The sequence below is a fragment of the Ahaetulla prasina genome, chromosome 1, assembly GCF_028640845.1.
Source record: "Ahaetulla prasina isolate Xishuangbanna chromosome 1, ASM2864084v1, whole genome shotgun sequence".
NCBI lineage: Eukaryota > Metazoa > Chordata > Lepidosauria > Squamata > Colubridae > Ahaetulla > Ahaetulla prasina.
Window position 1 is genome coordinate 154,981,289 of NC_080539.1, and position 17,337 is coordinate 154,998,625.

Genomic DNA, 17,337 nt, shown 5'->3' on the forward strand with positions numbered 1-17,337 from the left:
AAAAACTATATAAAAAACTGATTCAATAATGGCCTAAAAATTTTAAATACAGTTTAAAACCCCGTTTAAAACCCTGATTAAAACCCTAAATTAAAACTATGTTCAAGCTAGTGCTGCACATCGAAACAACAGCGTTTCAGCTCGCGGTGGAAGATCCAGAGGTCGGGGAGTTGACGAAGCCCCAGAGGCAGCTCGTTCCAGAGGGCGGGAGCCCCCACAGTGAAGGCCCTCCCCCTGGAGGTCGCCAGCCGACATTGTTTGGCTGACGGTATCCGGAGGAGGCCCTCTCTGTGAAAGCGCACTGGTCGGTGTGAGGCTACTGGTGGCAGTAGGCGGTCCCGTAGATACCCCGGTCCTAAGCCATGGAGTGCTTTGAAGGTGATAACAAACACCTTGAATTGGACCCGGAAGATCACTGGGAGCCAGTGCAGACTGCGCAGGAGACATGTCATACGGGAGCCACGAGGTGCTCCCTCTATCACCCGCACAGCCGCATTTATTTATTTTATTATTTTTATTTATTTAATCGTATTTATATACCGCCCTATCTCCCAAGGGACTCAGGGCGGTTTACAGGCACTAAAAACAGATAAATAGAATATAAATACAATAAAACATTTAAAAAACTTATTCTAAAGCCCGTCCAATTAAAAATAGAAATAAAACCCGATTTAAAACCCAAAATTTAAAATCTAGCTCAGTCCTGCACAATTAAATAAGTATGTTTTAAGCCCGCGGCGGAAGGTCCGAAGGTCCGAATGCTGACGAAGTCCGGGGTAGATCGCTCCAGAGGGCGGGAGCCCCACAGAGAAGGCCCTTCCTGGGCGCCGCCAGACGACATTGCCTCGCTGACGGCACCCTGAGGAGACCCTCTGTGAGAGCGCACGGACGGTGGGAGGTATTCGGTCGCAGTAGGCGGTCCCGTAAATAACCCGCCCAATGCCATGGAGCGCTTTAAAGGTGGTCACCAAAACTTGAAGCGCACCCGAAGGCCACAGGAAACCAGTGCAGTCTGCGAGGATAGGTGTCATATGGGAGCCACGAGGGCTCCATCTATCACCAGCGCAGCTGCATTCTGACTAACTGTAGCCTCCGGATGCCCCTCAAGGAGCCCCATGTAGAGAGCATTGCAGTAGTCCAGGCGGGATGTGACAAGGGCATGGGTGACTGTGCATAAGGAAGCCCGATCCAGAAAGGGGCACAACTGGCATATCAGGCGAACCTGATAAAAAGCCCCCCTGGCGACGGCCGTCATATGTTCTTCTAAAGACAGCCGTGCATCCAGGAGGACGCCCAGATTGCGAGCCCTTTCCGTGGGGGCCAATGACTCGCCCCCAACGGTCAGCGATGGAATTAGCTGACTGTATCGGGCCACCAGCATCCACAGCCACTTGGTCTTGGTGGGATTGAGTCTGAGACTGTTTCTCCCCATCCAGATCCGTACGGCCTCCAGGCAGTGGGACGTCACTTCAACAGCGTTGGGGTGGTTAGGGGTGGAGATATACAGCTGAGTATCATCAGCGCATAGATGACAACTCACCCCAAAACCACGGATGATCTCACCCAGCGGCTTCATGTAGATGTTGAACAGAAGAGGCGAGAGAACCGACCCTTGCGGCACCCCACATAAGAGGCGCCTCAGGGCCGATCTCTGCCCTCCTGTCAACACCGTCTGCGACCGGTCGGAGAGGTAGGAGGAGAACCACCGATGAACGGTGCCTCCCACTCCAAGTCCCCCGAGCCGGCGCAGCAGGATACCATGGTCGATGGTATCGAAAGTCACTGAGAGATCTAGTAGGACCAGGACAGAGGAACAACCTCTGTCCCGAGCCCTCCAGAGATCATCAACCAACGCGACCAAGGTGTTTCCGTGCTGTAACCAGGCCGGAAACCGGACTGGAACGGATCTAGATAGACGGTTTCATCCAGTTACTGGGGCAACTGTCGCGCAATCACACTCTCAACAACCTTCGCCACAAAACGAAGGTTGGAGACAGGACGATAATTTCCTAAAATAGCTGGATCCAGGGAAGACTTCTTGAGGAGGGGCCGCACCACTGCCTCTTTCAAGGCAGTAGGGAAGACACCCTCCATCAAAGAAGCATTCACAATTCCCTGGAGCCAGCCTCGTGTCACCTCCCAGGTGGCCAGTACCAGCCAGGAGGGGCACGGGTCCAGTAAACATGATATCGAGCACAATACGTTTAAAGCTTCTAATTGTTTGGTGAATGCTTTTAGTATGACAAAGCGATTTCCCCCCCTCTAATCATTCTATTAACATTATCACCTAGTAACTGATAGTCAAATCTTTTTGTTTGGCTTAAGTATAAGACATAAAAGTGAAGGAGTCCCTGTTGCCAACTGTAGGGGGCAGTGCTTATCTCCATTTTAAGGACATTGAGCCAGCGTTGTCTGAAGATGCTTCTGCAGTGATGTGGCCAGCATGATGTCACGGAGTACTGTTACCTTCCCACCGAAGTGGTACCTATTTATCTATTTGCATTTACATGCTTTTGAACTGTTAGGAGCTGGATTAAGGACGTGAGCTCATCATGTCACATGGCACTTGGGTCTCGAACTTGAGCTGCTGGCTTTCCCGCTCACAAGCCGAATATCTTAACCACTGAACCACCGTGCTGCCCAAGTGTAAGACATATCAGACTAAAAAAAAATCAGTATCACACAGAACACATACACACACACACACAGAGAGAGAGAGAGAGAGATGATGCCTCTATCCTAAAGTGACCAGATTTCAGCGATGGCAAAGCGGGACACCATTGGGTGGGGCTGCGCATGCGCGCTGAGTCTTGCCACCTGCCTGAAGGAGGAGGAGCGGCTGCTGCTTCTCCACTCTTCCAGGCAGGCTCGGCTCTCCTCGGCTCTCCTCTCGGCTCTTCTCTTCCTCTCGGGTGAAGTCAAGTGGCGTCTCTCCTCCCTCTCGCGACCCCTTCTCCACCACTCCCCCTTCTGCCCCTCCTCCTCTTGCGTTGCTGCCTCCCATTTTCAGAATGGGAGTGAAACAAAAAAAAGTCAGGACTTTTTGGAATTGCCACGGGATGCGGGACAAATTATTAAAAAGCGGGACGTCTGGTCACTATACTCTATCCCAGATGAGATTCATACTGAGTTTCTATACAGAATGTTCTCCTTGAATACATTCTTGTCAAACTCTCTCAGCTGTAAAGAGCAAATCTGACCTTTGCTATTTCCTTTTCCGGTGGCAGGTCCTAGCCCGATTTCTTAACGCTGTTCTGGAGACTCTCCTGACCTTTTAGAGCATATTTTAAAGAGGGCACAAGGAGAAGTAATTTCAAGGAAAATTATGTCCTCAATTCAATCAGTGGAGTTTCTTCACTGAATCTAAGCCTTCCTATTCACCAGAGACTAAGTCATATTGTAGCTAATAAAGTGTAATGTTCAAAGCATAAAAGGATGGAGGAGGGAGGGGGAATAGAAAGAAAAGCAGAGCTGTACCAGTAGAGATCTAGCAAGTCAGAGCAAGCTATCTAATTTATTTTCTTGTTTCTCAATTATTTCAATTCTTAGTTTAAAAAACAAACTTTTTTTGAATCAAACATCCACTAAGATTGAATCCTTAATGCTTAGGACAAGAGCTCTGGGACTATTGAATAGGGTTCCCCCCCCCCCACTTCCTCTCTTCTATGGCCACTGCCTTGGAGGGGAATATTCATGTTGAAACATCCTTCCGTTCCTGAAAACAGTTTTTCCAATCACAGATCTCAAGGGAAGTATCACAGGGGCTGGGTGAGGCCAAGATGGAAGGTACTGAGAATCTGAAATTTTCTCATTGCTCTGAGGCCTTGGCCTGCTTTCCAAAGTGGAACTAAAATTTGTTCTGCAACATTGCTTATGCTGTCATACTGAGGGCTTTGCTCTGACATTGACACATCTGGCATTCAGATTAGAGATGCTCTGGTTGACATTCATATTTTCAGAGAAACTGAATAAGAAAATTGTATAGCCGCAATGGCGCAGTGGTTAGAATGCAGTACTGCAGGCTACTTCTGTGGTCATCGGCTGCCAGTAGTTTGGCAGTTCGGGTCTCACCAGCTGAGCTTTCCATCCTTCTGAGGTGGGTAAAATGAGGACCCAGATTGTTGGGGGCAATATGCTGACTCTGTAAACTGCTTAAAGAGGACTGAAAAGCTTTGTGAAGCAGTATAGAGGACTAAGTGTGATTGCTATTGCTTTACAGTCCATGATTTGTCTACTTTTTAAAAACACAATTGCTGTTCAGTTAATTAACTGATATTTCTGTATTTATACATTGTTTGAGGTTGCCCCTATTGAGGTGGCTAACAGCCTACTAAAAACTATTAAAAACAAGAATGTAGAACAGACAAGTACATTTTAAAAACTACTACTGAGACAGCACAGAAAAACAAAGTTAGGAATATAAAGATAAGCCAACCAATAGCAAGAATAACAAATTGTTAGAAAACAATAAATTGTAAAAGCTAGCTGAAAATTAAATATCGGCATAAATATAAATTAAAACATTTTTTAAAATAGATTCCATTCAACAGATACGGACTGCTCCTTAAAAGCTCTGCCTCTAGGGTCCTTTGATCTAAATAATAATAATAATAAATAATAAGAACCATGGTGGCACAGGTTAGAATGCAATATTGCAGGCTAACTCTGCCCATTGCCAGCAGTTTGATGCTCACCAGCTCAAGGTTAACTCAGCCTTCCATCCTTCCGAGGTGGGTAAAATGAGGACCCAGATTGTTGGGGGCAATATGCTGACTCTGTAAACCACTGAGAGAGGGCTGTGAAGCACTATAAAGTGAGTCTAAGCACTATTACTATCTAATGGTTCTTAAGAATAGGGCCCATATACATAGTGTATCAGTGATGAAACTTAAGTCTGGAAATGCATTTTCAAGTACAGATATTCCTTCAAACAAAGGAAAAACAAATCAACATGGAAAGAACTTATTAGTAAATGTATGCAAATAGCCTGAAAACATATTTGATTCATCCTTCCTTTCCAACTTTTGAAAGATGTTAGAAGTGGCTGAGAGATTTGCTCTTTGGTGCATTTGTATGTCAAAGCATAGAGATGTTCAGTTTCAGACCACTTTCAACCCTCTCAGACATTCTGTCTGTCTTCACCTCTGATTATATTCGTTCCGTTGGATACTTGCAATCAAGGACTATTTCCTTCCCATGTTTTTTTGAAAGTAATTTAATGCAGTGGGATTGTTAATGCTACATTTTAATGCAAATTGGAGAGCTCTTGCATCTTTTGACCCCGCTGTTGGAACTGAGATGTAACTCTAACACTCTGCGACACATTTCAGAACCAGCATTTGCTTCTCCCTAACACGCATTCAGATGCAAGACAGAGACCCTTTGGAGAACAGGATACCCTGCTCCAGTGGTGGGATTCAAATAATTTAACAACCGGTTCTCTGCCGTAATGACTGGCTGGGTGGATATGGTCATCGTGGTTGTAGCCAGACTTGGCCTCCTGCACCTCCTGGGAGCAAAAAAAAGGCCATGGGGGGCTGCGCCGCACCCCACTCCCCTGTGCCCTGTTTTGGGCCTAGTAGGCCTCCCTGCACTTATCTGGGAGCCAGGACAAGTGGGGACTCCTGGAATGGGAGGGGAGGGGCCAGCCAGCAATTTAACAACCACTTCTCCCAAATCAGCCCAAACTGACTGAATCCCATCACTGCCCTGCTCCTCTTTTAACCCTTTCTCATGTTTACCAGTTGGTATTTGCTGCTGCAACTAAGAAGGTAACGGTTACGTGGTATGCCATGAATAGAGTAGTTGTCGTGTCTCCCTCCCCCTCCGACGACCGGGTCAAGGAAGTCCGTATCAAATGTGGCAACGAAGCCTCTGCAGCTTGCCAAATTCCTTCGAGGTTTATCAGGGCAGGCAGGAGTCCAAGTTGTGACTTCAGCGATAGAGTCCGATATCAGCAAACTAGATGAGACTTTGCTTGACTCAAGGTTGGAATGCCAAAAGCAGGTCCTTTATATAGGCTGTGGGGTGTGGCTCCATGACTCAGCATTTATCCAGGCCTGCCCCTCCCTTCCTTCTGCTGGCGTCGCCTCTCAGATCTCCGGAAGCGAGGATCCTCCCACTTTGAATTGTCTTCTGCTGTTTGGGAAAGGGAGGGGTCAGAGGGAGTAGGCCCGAGCAATTCCAATCCCTGGCTGGCTTCCTCTGATGGCTGAGCCAAAGGAACACACATCGTATGAGTGAGGTTTCTTGGGCTTGTTTGTTCATTCCTGGAATCCTCTCTGGGCATGGGGCCAGGGCCGGGGGCTGGAGGCATGACAGGCCGTTCATCTTCATTATCAGACTTGGAGTCTGATAACAGGTCCGGTTGGAGACGGGAGGGGCCGGCTGAGGAGAGGAGGGAGGACGAGTCACAACACTAGTGTGAAAAAAAAGGGGATATGAAATACTGAGCCAAATATTTTTAAAGTGTTCTTTTGGCATTTTTTTTCCCCAGAAAGAAGAGATGATGTTCATGTCATTAAAAATGCAAGTACTGGGGGGAAAAACATGATCCGAGAGCTGTCATTGTTCAGAAAAAGTAGCAAAGGTTCCATTTTTATTTATTTATTAAACACATTTATATTGCTGCCCAACTCACAATTGGTGACTCCGACTCTAATATAAGTAAATTCATGCATTAACCTAAATAATAAAAAAGTTGGAAGTGAAGGGATACCTTTTAATTGCAGATTATAAATTAACCAGATTCATGTTATCCAAATGTGTGAATAGCTTTCTTTGCTAGAAGGAAAGATATGTAAATGCATACATTATGTTGAAAGAAAGCATGAATTTTCATGTGGACTTGTTTATCTGTTTACAAAAGCTGTGAAAGAGAAGTGAAAGATTTATGAATAAGAATACAGGAAACAAAATAAATCAGTTGATTCATTTATCCGGGTGAGGGCCAAATGTAATAATTTCTTCAGGATGTGAACAATCCTTCCAAAGAAGCAAAATAGTTCAAAGAGGATAGAGAACGATATTGTTGGCTAGCTGAACTTACCTAACAGAGGAGAGTCAGTTCCACCTTATTTAAAATAATGTTCAGGCAATATATTATTTTAAAGATGTAACAACACAGCAATGCTTTTGTTATAATCAAGAGAAACCATGGGTGAGAACATGGAACAGGGCATCAGAAGGTTTATTTTTATGGGTGTTTTTACTTTCATTTTGCTTCCAATCCAGGTATATTAGATCTATTAGATCTATTATTGGATCTTCCAATCCAGGTATATTAGATCTGTTATTGGAAAAGTCAATTACAGATCCCCCCCCCAATAAAATCCTTCATGAAAATTATTATCGCCAAGTGGATTTATTTATTATTATTTATTTATTTATTCATACTTTTATACCACCCTATCTCCCTAGAGACTCAGGGCGGTGTACAGCCATATAAAAAACACATAAATATACAAAGTAAAACATTAATCTAAAAAACTTATTAAATAGGCCAAATATTTAAAATAGACATATAAATAATAAAACCCGGTTAAAATTTAGTTTTAAAATTTTAAAAATATTAATAAAGCCCCAAATTAAAATTTGACACTATTATGCCAGTCCCGCTTGAATAAATAGGTGTGTTTTGAGCTCACGACGGAAGGTCCGAAGATCAGGCACTTGACGTAAGCCAGGGGGAAGTTCGTTCCAGAGCGTCGGTGCCCCCACAGAGAAGGCCCTGTTCCTGGGGGCCGCCAGCCGACACTGTTTGGCGGACGGCACCCTGAGGAGACCCTCTCTGTGAGAGCGTACGGGTCGGTGGGAGGCATAAGGTAACAGCAGGTGGTCTCATAAGTACCCGGGTCCTAAGCCATGGAGCACTTTAAAGGTGGTAACCAAAATCTTGAAGCGCACCCAGAAAACCACAGGAAGCCAGTGCAGGCTACGGAGTAGTGGTGTTACGTGGGAGCCACGAGCAGCTCCCGTTACCACTCGCACAGCCGCATTCTGGACTAACTGTAGCCTCCGGGTGCACCTCAAGGGCAGCCCCATGTAGAGAGCATTGCAGTAATCCAACCTAGATGTAACCAGAGCGTGAGTGACCGTGCATAAGGCATCCCAGTCAAGGAAGGGACGCAACTGGCGGATCAAGCGAACTTGGTAAAAGGCCCTCCTGGAGATGGCTGCCAGATGTTCATCAAAGGACAGCCGTCCATCCAGGAGGACGCCCAAGTTGCGAACCACCTCCTTTGGGGCCACTAACTCACCCCCAACAGTCAGCCGCGGATGCAGCTGACTGTACCGGGGTGCGGCATCCACAGCCACTCTGTCTTGGAGGGATTGAGCTTGAGTCTGTTTCTCCCCATCCAGACCCGTACAGCTTCCAGACACCGGAACAGCACTTCGACCGCTTCGTTGGGGTTGAGATCTTGCACATATTCTTGAGAAATAAAGAAGAAGGGGGAAATTTAGCTGCTAACTGTTTTAAAGTAACACATCATTGGACCATACATTCAAGGTCTATTTCTCCCTTTATACAACTATTTTGGAATTCCACTCCCATAGTTCTTTGCATCTGTTCTTACTATTGAGGTTTGTTGGGAGCTGAAGAACAAAACTGTTGGAGAGGAAGAAACTGCCAACAATTTCATGTTGTTTCTGTTCAACCAACCATTCCTATTAATCCAAAAACTTCAGTGGACAGGTGCTCTCCATAATGTGGAAGTGCAGCAGAAAATGTTTTCTTTGAAAATGGGTAGTATATTAATAGTAGGCCAGTTGTCCATTTCTTCAGTCCAAAAATGGTTGAAGCAACTGGGCAGTATGAATAAGCACTCTTCTCCGCATCTACTATTCATCCCTTAATGTAAGGCAATCTATAAACTAATGCTGTTTGTGCTAGCCCAATATTTAATGAAACAGCTTATAAACTTTAAGAGAATTGCTTTGTATATTTAGGAAAAAAAACTGTAATGAATATTAAGGCCGTGATATAATCAAAGTGAAAATTTTCAAATCTTATTCTTGTTAGTTGGGAAGTCGTGTCTGACCCATCGTGACCCCATGGACAGCATTCCTCCAGGACTTCCTGTTCTCTACCATCCTCTGGAGTCCATTTAAGGTCATGCCTACTGCTTCAGTGACTCCATCCAGCCATCTCATTCTCTGTCGTCCCATTCTTCTTTTGCCCTCAGTCTTTCCCAGCATTAAGCTCTTCTCCTGGCCAAAGTATTTGAGTTTCACCTTCAGGATCTGCCCTTCTAAAGAGCAGTCAGGGTTGATCTCCTATAGGACTGACCGGTTTGTTCGCCTTGCAGTCCAAGGGACTCACAGGAGTCTTCTCCAGCACCATAGTTCAAAGGCCTCAATTCTTTAGCCCTCAGCCTTTCTTATGGTCCAACTTTCATAGCCATACATCTTATTCTTAAGGGAAGTAAAAGGCGCATTTGCAATCCTCTTGTATCCAAATCAATGGAGTTACAAAGCCTATCCAGTAGCTCATATCTCTGCAATTATATTAGTTCCCAATTAACATTCAACATTCTTGGAAAGATATTTACTTTTGAACTCGTAACCTACCAAAACCATGAGAACAGTAAAAGATTTGACCTCAAAATTTCACTAGCTTTGTGAAAGATTATTTAAAACAAGACAGTTCTTTGACCACATAAAAAGACTGCTTTGAGAGATAAGGTAACAGCAGGTGGTCTCATAAGTACCCGGGTCCTAAGCCATGGAGCACTTTAAAGGTGGTAACCAAAATCTTGAAGCGCACCCAGAAAACCACAGGAAGCCAGTGCAGGCTACGGAGTAGTGGTGTTACGTGGGAGCCACGAGCAGCTCCCGTTACCACTCGCGCAGCCGCATTCTGGACTAACTGTAGCCTCCGGGTGCACCTCAAGGGCAGCCCCATGTAGAGAGCATTGCAGTAATCAAACCTAGATGTAACCAGAGCGTGAGTGACCATGCATAAGGCATCCCGGTCAAGGAAGGGACGCAACTGGCGGATCAAGCGAACTTGGTAAAAGGCCCTCCTGGAGATGGCTGCCAGATGTTCATCAAAGGACAGGAGGACGCCCAAGTTCATCCAGGAGGACGCCCAAGTTGCGAACCACCTCCTTTGGGGCCACTAACTCACCCCCAACAGTCAGCCGCGGATGCAGCTGACTGTACCGGGGTGCGGCATCCACAGCCACTCCGTCTTGGAGGGATTGAGCTTGAGTCTGTTTCTCCCCATCCAGACCCGTACAGCTTCCAGACACCAGAACAGCACTTCGACCGCTTCGTTGGGGTTGAGATCTGCACATATTCTTGAGAAATAAAGAAGAAGGGGGAAATTTAGCTGCTAACTGTTTTAAAGTAACACATCATTGGACCATACATTCAAGGTCTATTTCTCCCTTTATACAACTATTTTGGAATTCCACTCCCATAGTTCTTTGCATCTGTTCTTACTATTGAGGTTTGTTGGGAGCTGAAGAACAAAACTGTTGGAGAGGAAGAAACTGCCAACAATTTCATGTTGTTTCTGTTCAACCAACCATTCCTATTAATCCAAAAACTTCAGTGGACAGGTGCTCTCCATAATGTGGAAGTGCAGCAGAAAATGTTTTCTTTGAAAATGGGTAGTATATTAATAGTAGGCCAGTTGTCCATTTCTTCAGTCCAAAAATGGTTGAAGCAACTGGGCAGTATGAATAAGCACTCTTCTCCGCATCTACTATTCATCCCTTAATGTAAGGCAATCTATAAACTAATGCTGTTTGTGCTAGCCCAATATTTAATGAAACAGCTTATAAACTTTAAGAGAATTGCTTTGTATATTTAGGAAAAAAAACTGTAATGAATATTAAGGCCGTGATATAATCAAAGTGAAAATTTTCAAATCTTATTCTTGTTAGTTGGGAAGTCGTGTCTGACCCATCGTGACCCCATGGACAGCATTCCTCCAGGACTTCCTGTTCTCTACCATCCTCTGGAGTCCATTTAAGGTCATGCCTACTGCTTCAGTGACTCCATCCAGCCATCTCATTCTCTGTCGTCCCATTCTTCTTTTGCCCTCAGTCTTTCCCAGCATTAAGCTCTTCTCCTGGCCAAAGTATTTGAGTTTCACCTTCAGGATCTGCCCTTCTAAAGAGCAGTCAGGGTTGATCTCCTATAGGACTGACCGGTTTGTTCGCCTTGCAGTCCAAGGGACTCACAGGAATCTTCTCCAGCACCATAGTTCAAAGGCCTCAATTCTTTAGCCCTCAGCCTTTCTTATGGTCCAACTTTCATAGCCATACATCTTATTCTTAAGGGAAGTAAAAGGCGCATTTGCAATCCTCTTGTATCCAAATCAATGGAGTTGCAAAGCCTATCCAGTAGCTCATATCTCTGCAATTATATTAGTTCCCAATTAACATTCAACATTCTTGGAAAGATATTTACTTTTGAACTCGTAACCTACCAAAACCATGAGAACAGTAAAAGATTTGACCTCAAAATTTCACTAGCTTTGTGAAAGATTATTTAAAACAAGACAGTTCTTTGACCACATAAAAAGACTGCTTTGAGAGATGACTTGATGGCTTGAGTTGCAATACCACACAGCTATCACTGCAAACATCACACATTTATCATGAATATTAATTTGACTTCTCCTCAGAATTGCTGGAAAATTGATACTTCAACAGTGTTCACTGAATAGTATTAAATATTGAACAAGACTGAAGTTGTATATATGATAATATGATTTGTGGTGACATACAGTAATGATGTGATAAAAATATGTGTAATCCAGACCACAGTCCATATTTTTTTTTTCATTTAAGTGAAGATATCGACTTGGCATGCTTAAAGTAGAATCTGAGTTCCAACTTGGGAATTGCAGATGGTATTTCCCAGGAAGACATCTGGCATTTGTAAAACCAGGTTGTGACTTCAGTAATCCCACAATGATATTAATGGGCAGGGCAGTTCTGTCACATATCTTCAACGGTGACTGAGTGGACATCTTTATAGTTTGGAACTTGTTCTGAAGTGACATAATCTTTTCTGAAACAGCAGCTAAGAAATGCCTCATGTTGTTCTACTGTGCTAAGATACTGATTGAGAAGAATGAAACAGATCCAATAGTGTAAAAGAAGCAATGAGGTGATTCAAATCTTAGGATTTTGCCTCTCACACAGCCACAGGAAAATATGACAAACTTGCAAAAAAGCAATCCCTAAATTACCCAATTTCGCGCACACACAGAAATACAATTCATTTTCATTTTCATTTGTACCGTATGACTATCATTAAGTGTTGTTCCTTATGATTCTTGATGAACGTATCTTTTCTTTATGTACACTGAGAGCATATGCACCAAGACAAATTCCTTGTGTGTCCAATCACACTTGGCCAATAAAAAATTCTATTCTATTCTATTCTATTTACGTGCTGTATAAATTAAATTTATGATATCTCTAATTATCAGAGCCCACATGGTGTAATAAGAGACCCAGTTTGGTTTGGTGGTTAAGAGACCAGACTAGAACAATAACAAATAACTCCCTCAACACTATCAAACTATTACTAAATCTGCACTACTATTAATCTTCTCATCGTTCCCATCACCCATCTCCTTCCGCTTATGACTGTATGACTGTAACTTTGTTGCTTGTACCCTTATTGTACCAATATTGATATTGATTGTTTCCTGATTGTTTATTTATACTCTATGACTATCATTAAGTGTTGTACCTTATGATTCTTGATGAACGTTATCTTCTTTTATGTACACCGAGAGCGTATGCACCAAGACAAATTCCTTGTGTGTCCAATCACACTTGGCCAATAAAGAATTCTATTCTATTCTATTCTATTCTATTCTATTCTATTCTATTCTATTCTATTCTAGAAACCAAGAAACTGTGAGTTCACTGGACTTACTTTGGACTGATCATTCGCCCTCTGCCCAACTTCCCTCACAGGGTTATTCATGAGGTAAAATGAAAGGGAACCTCAATGTAAGCTTCTATCTTTAATCTTTTCATTGATAGCCTCCTAGAAGGATTTCTGGAAGAACAGACAAAAATGCTCTAGATGCAAAAGACCCTGTTTGTTTCTCCCGGGGGTGAGGTGGGGGAATCTTTGAAAATAGGGAGGCTCTTTCAAACAAAACAGGTAGTGAAAATATGGTGATGAAAAATCTAAGTTAAAGCAGCAAAAATTCCTGTGTGTTTTATCTTCCTAATCTCACATTTCCTCAAGTATTCAGTCAGAAAGAGTCTGTTGTTTAATTCAGTGTTTGGCAAATCTAAGACATGCAGAGTTTAACTTCCAGAATTCCCCAGCCAGCATTGCATTAAAGCATATTGTTTCTAAATGTGAGGATTTGTCAGGGAATGAAATTTAAATATGTAGCATCCCTGTTTGGTTCAGATCTGTACTCCCAACACAAAATATATGGCTTGCTCAAGGTAGGGTTAGGTTTCATTATTTTACTAAGCATGTATTTAGTAAAATACAAATGATACTCTTCCTTCACTTTGAAGGAGACTTGACTTAACTTATGAAAAGGCTTTGGTGAACTTCTCCTCATTCGGCACTCATCACAATTTGAGTCTGAGATCTCCCACTCCAGCTGTGAAAGTTGCATGAACCAAAAAAAAAAAAATCCCTTCAGCAAAAATGTAATAGGTAGATAAACAACTAAAGATTTGCTACCCCTTCATAGTCCTCAGACTCTGCAGCCTATACTGTTGGCTTCTCTCTCTTGAAAAGTAGAGCTACCCTTTTTATCAGGTCTGACAGTCTGTCAACAAATTTATTTATTTTTTAAAAAAAACCTTTTAATTTCTGCTAATTTGCCTGTCCAACTGTGTATTTTCTTTTTTCTAAAAAAAACCCTGGTATTAAAACATTGATGCAATAGTACTAAAATAAAAAGTGTTCTATAATATGTTGATCAAACAACATGTTGCATTTCCCAAGCTTTCTGCTAAGCGCATTTTAGCATTCTCTTTCTCCTTTAAATCTAACTCTTTATTCTAAAACAGATGCTGATGTACAGATTCTAAAACATGTTACAATATGTTAAAGATCATCAAGCAACTTGCAATACTTACCTATTTTAATATATATATATATATATATATATATATATATATATATATATATATATATATATATATATATATATATATATATATAGGTAAGAAAGTTTAATACCTATATATGAAAAAACCAGTTCAGTTCAGTGAATATGTTAATTTTTTTCTGATCAGACATCTAACCCCCAGCCAGTGGTGGGATTCAGCCAGTTCACACTTATTCGGGAGAATCGGTTGTTAACTTTCTAAGTAGTTCAGAGAACCGGTTATTGGAAGAAATCTCCTTTTGTTTTTTTCTGCTTTACAGGGCTAATCCTGTAAGGAAGGCAGGAAGGAAACATTCTGGTGTTGATTCTAGACTAATCTTTATTGCCTTGTTTACAGAAACTGCCTCTATGGTTGACTCTTATTACATTGTAACAGCTAAGGCGAAATGCCCATCGACGTGAGTGATGTTGAGTTGGCCATGCCCACATGGTCACATGTCCACTGAGCCACCCCTACCCAGCTGGTCATTAGAGTAGAGAACTAGTTGTTGAATTATTTGAATCCCACCACTGCCCCCAGCCCATATGGTCACATCATATAGCTTGAACGTGAATGCTTATATATAGAAAAGGTTTATTATCATCACTCCCGTACCAAATATATACAGTCAGTTATTGTATCCAGCATTGTGCAGAAGATACTTAGGGAGATCGTGAGCTACCAGACTGGAGGCATCATCATGCTTCTATGGTCCTAACCATAGAACATTAACCTAAAATCCAATAGATTCTCACAGAAGGCAGCCTTTAATGCGTCTTCATTTTTATTTCAGAGTTGTGGACTGCTTCCCACATGCTTTTCTTCACACACACGGAGTATTATCCTCACAGAATACCTTCACCATAGGTCAGGGACAGAGATGAGCAGGGAGCTCATTTGCTCGCAATTTTGGGTGGGCACAGGATATTGTGACCTAGGCTTCCTGAGTCATTAAAACACACAAGTAGTCCCAAAAACTTCTTTTATTGCAACAGCTGTGAATTACATTCCCAATTAGTTGCAAAAAGTCCTTCGGGAGAAGTCCTTCAGGATAATCACCAACCTTTATCTCTCTTGACAGGCTGCCAAAGACCTACTTGGCAAAGCCACACAGAGTTCAGAATCAAACAGAGATGCTGACTGGGAACAGAATTAACAATGTTGCTTTCCTGCAAAGGGCCCAAGTGCCTTTGCTCCTCTTTTAAGCCTTATGGGAAGGGCCAATCATCTCCAGGCCTTACTCCCGAGTTGTCCCTTTTGTTTCAACTGTTCTTGCCTTCTGGCAGTTCTGCGCATATGCACACTCGGAACAGGTTCCTCCTGTTCCTCTGCCTCTCTGATGTCCGACTCTGGAGGTTCTGGAGTCTGTGCATAACTCCCAGATGGCCTTGGCCCCAACTCTGCCTCTGATGCAGAGCCCTCATCTGAGCCTTCCCCAGACTCCAGGACTGGCCCATGTTCTTCCCCAGCCTCCTCACTGTCCGACTCCGCTGCCAGCTCCGCAGCCGGCTGGCAGACCACAACACTAGACAGTGATTACTGGATGATCTTCTGTCCTCTCTCATGGTAAAGTGATTCCTGTGTCTACATCTTCAAAGCTATCAACATTGGAGAGAGTTCACAACTATCATTTAACTGCTATCATACTGAAATCCCAACTGAAAGGAGTTGAGGAACTTTGTGAGGGAGAAGAGTTTACATCCCACAGTTTGCACCACTCTCCTTAACAGGAAGACCTTGCAGGAATATCTATTTTAAGCCATTACATTTGTGATTTAATATTTAAGTCTATTTAATTTGTGATATGTCTATCAAGAGATTGAGAATCATATCTCAAAAGTAGTGGAATTTAGCCAGAGGTTCATGTTTTTCCCCAACCAAGATGGAAGGACCCTAATTTGCTAGGTATGGTGATTGGACAGTGAGAGGACATCCCTGTCAGACTAATAAGAGAGGATTGGATCAGATCCTGACCTCATCATGTCCAATTTCCTTAGATTGTCTACGTAATATGTTTCCTGTCAGGAAAAGAAAGAAAAGGCTTCTCAAACTGAGCACCTAAAGATGACTTCAGGCTGAGGGGACGAAGCAGAGGAGAAGGTAAGGCGTTTTTCAGCCACAGCAAACAAAATGTAAGGCTGAGTGAACCCAAGAAAGCCAACATATTAAAGAAAGAATGGGAGAACTCACTTTTGAGGCACTTCCTGATGTGTCAATTTTTCCATCTTCCATACTTTCTGATTTTGGTGTATTTTATCCTGGAGATTCTTGTTTTGCATTTCCTTCCATGTTGTCCATTTCCTCCTGTGTATTGTAGCAAGCGGCAACTAAAATAATTGGAGTTAGTTAATAATAGTGTAGTTATTAGTAAAATCCTTCTGGCTATTTCTGAGAGAGGGAAACGGGTATTTCTTTGACTTCAGAAACAATGTGTGTATATGTTGATATTTTTCACAATTGCAATTCCCCAATTATGACATCATTAGACAACCAGGGCTTCATTTCATATCTCCTATTTTACAAAAAAAAAAAACAACCCTCAAAGGAGTGAGGATCATTAGCTTTTAATATTTATTCCCTTTCGAATTGTTTCACGGGGCTTTAAAATGTTGTTTACAGATGTAAATAAGTGATTGATGATTTGGTATTTTCAGCTTCTTAAACACCACACCAAAGTAATGCTGATACAAGAAGTGGAAAAAAGAAAAACCACATTTTCTTCATCCCAGCATATTTTTTTAATTGGCAAAGCACATTAATTGGCAATGAGGAACCACAAATATTTTGAATTTTTCAGGATAACTAAGAAGTCTTTTGGCAGCTTCCTTTAATAGAGCACAAGGAAGGTTTACTCTTGATGCGATCAGTTGGCTGTATTATCACCAGTGTAAAAACTACAGTATACCCGTGATCCACAAAATACCCGTGTTGTCTAGAATGATGCGTTGTTGTTTTTCTGCAATAGATTATCACATCTCTCTCTCTCCCTCTCTCCCTCCCTCCCTCCCTCCCTCCCTCCCTCTCCCTCTCCCTCTCCCTCTCCCTCTCCCTCTCTCTCAGCTGTTGGTCTGAACTGAAAACCTGAAACACCGGCTTCAGCATGAGCAAAACTCAGCATCTTTTGTGGTTTTCAGGTCCTCCAGCTTACTGCAACTCTTCCCAAAGTGTTGTCAGAAGGTCATGAATTGCTTATGTGTCTTACACAACTGCAGCAGCAGCAGCAGCAGCATTTCAAACAGCC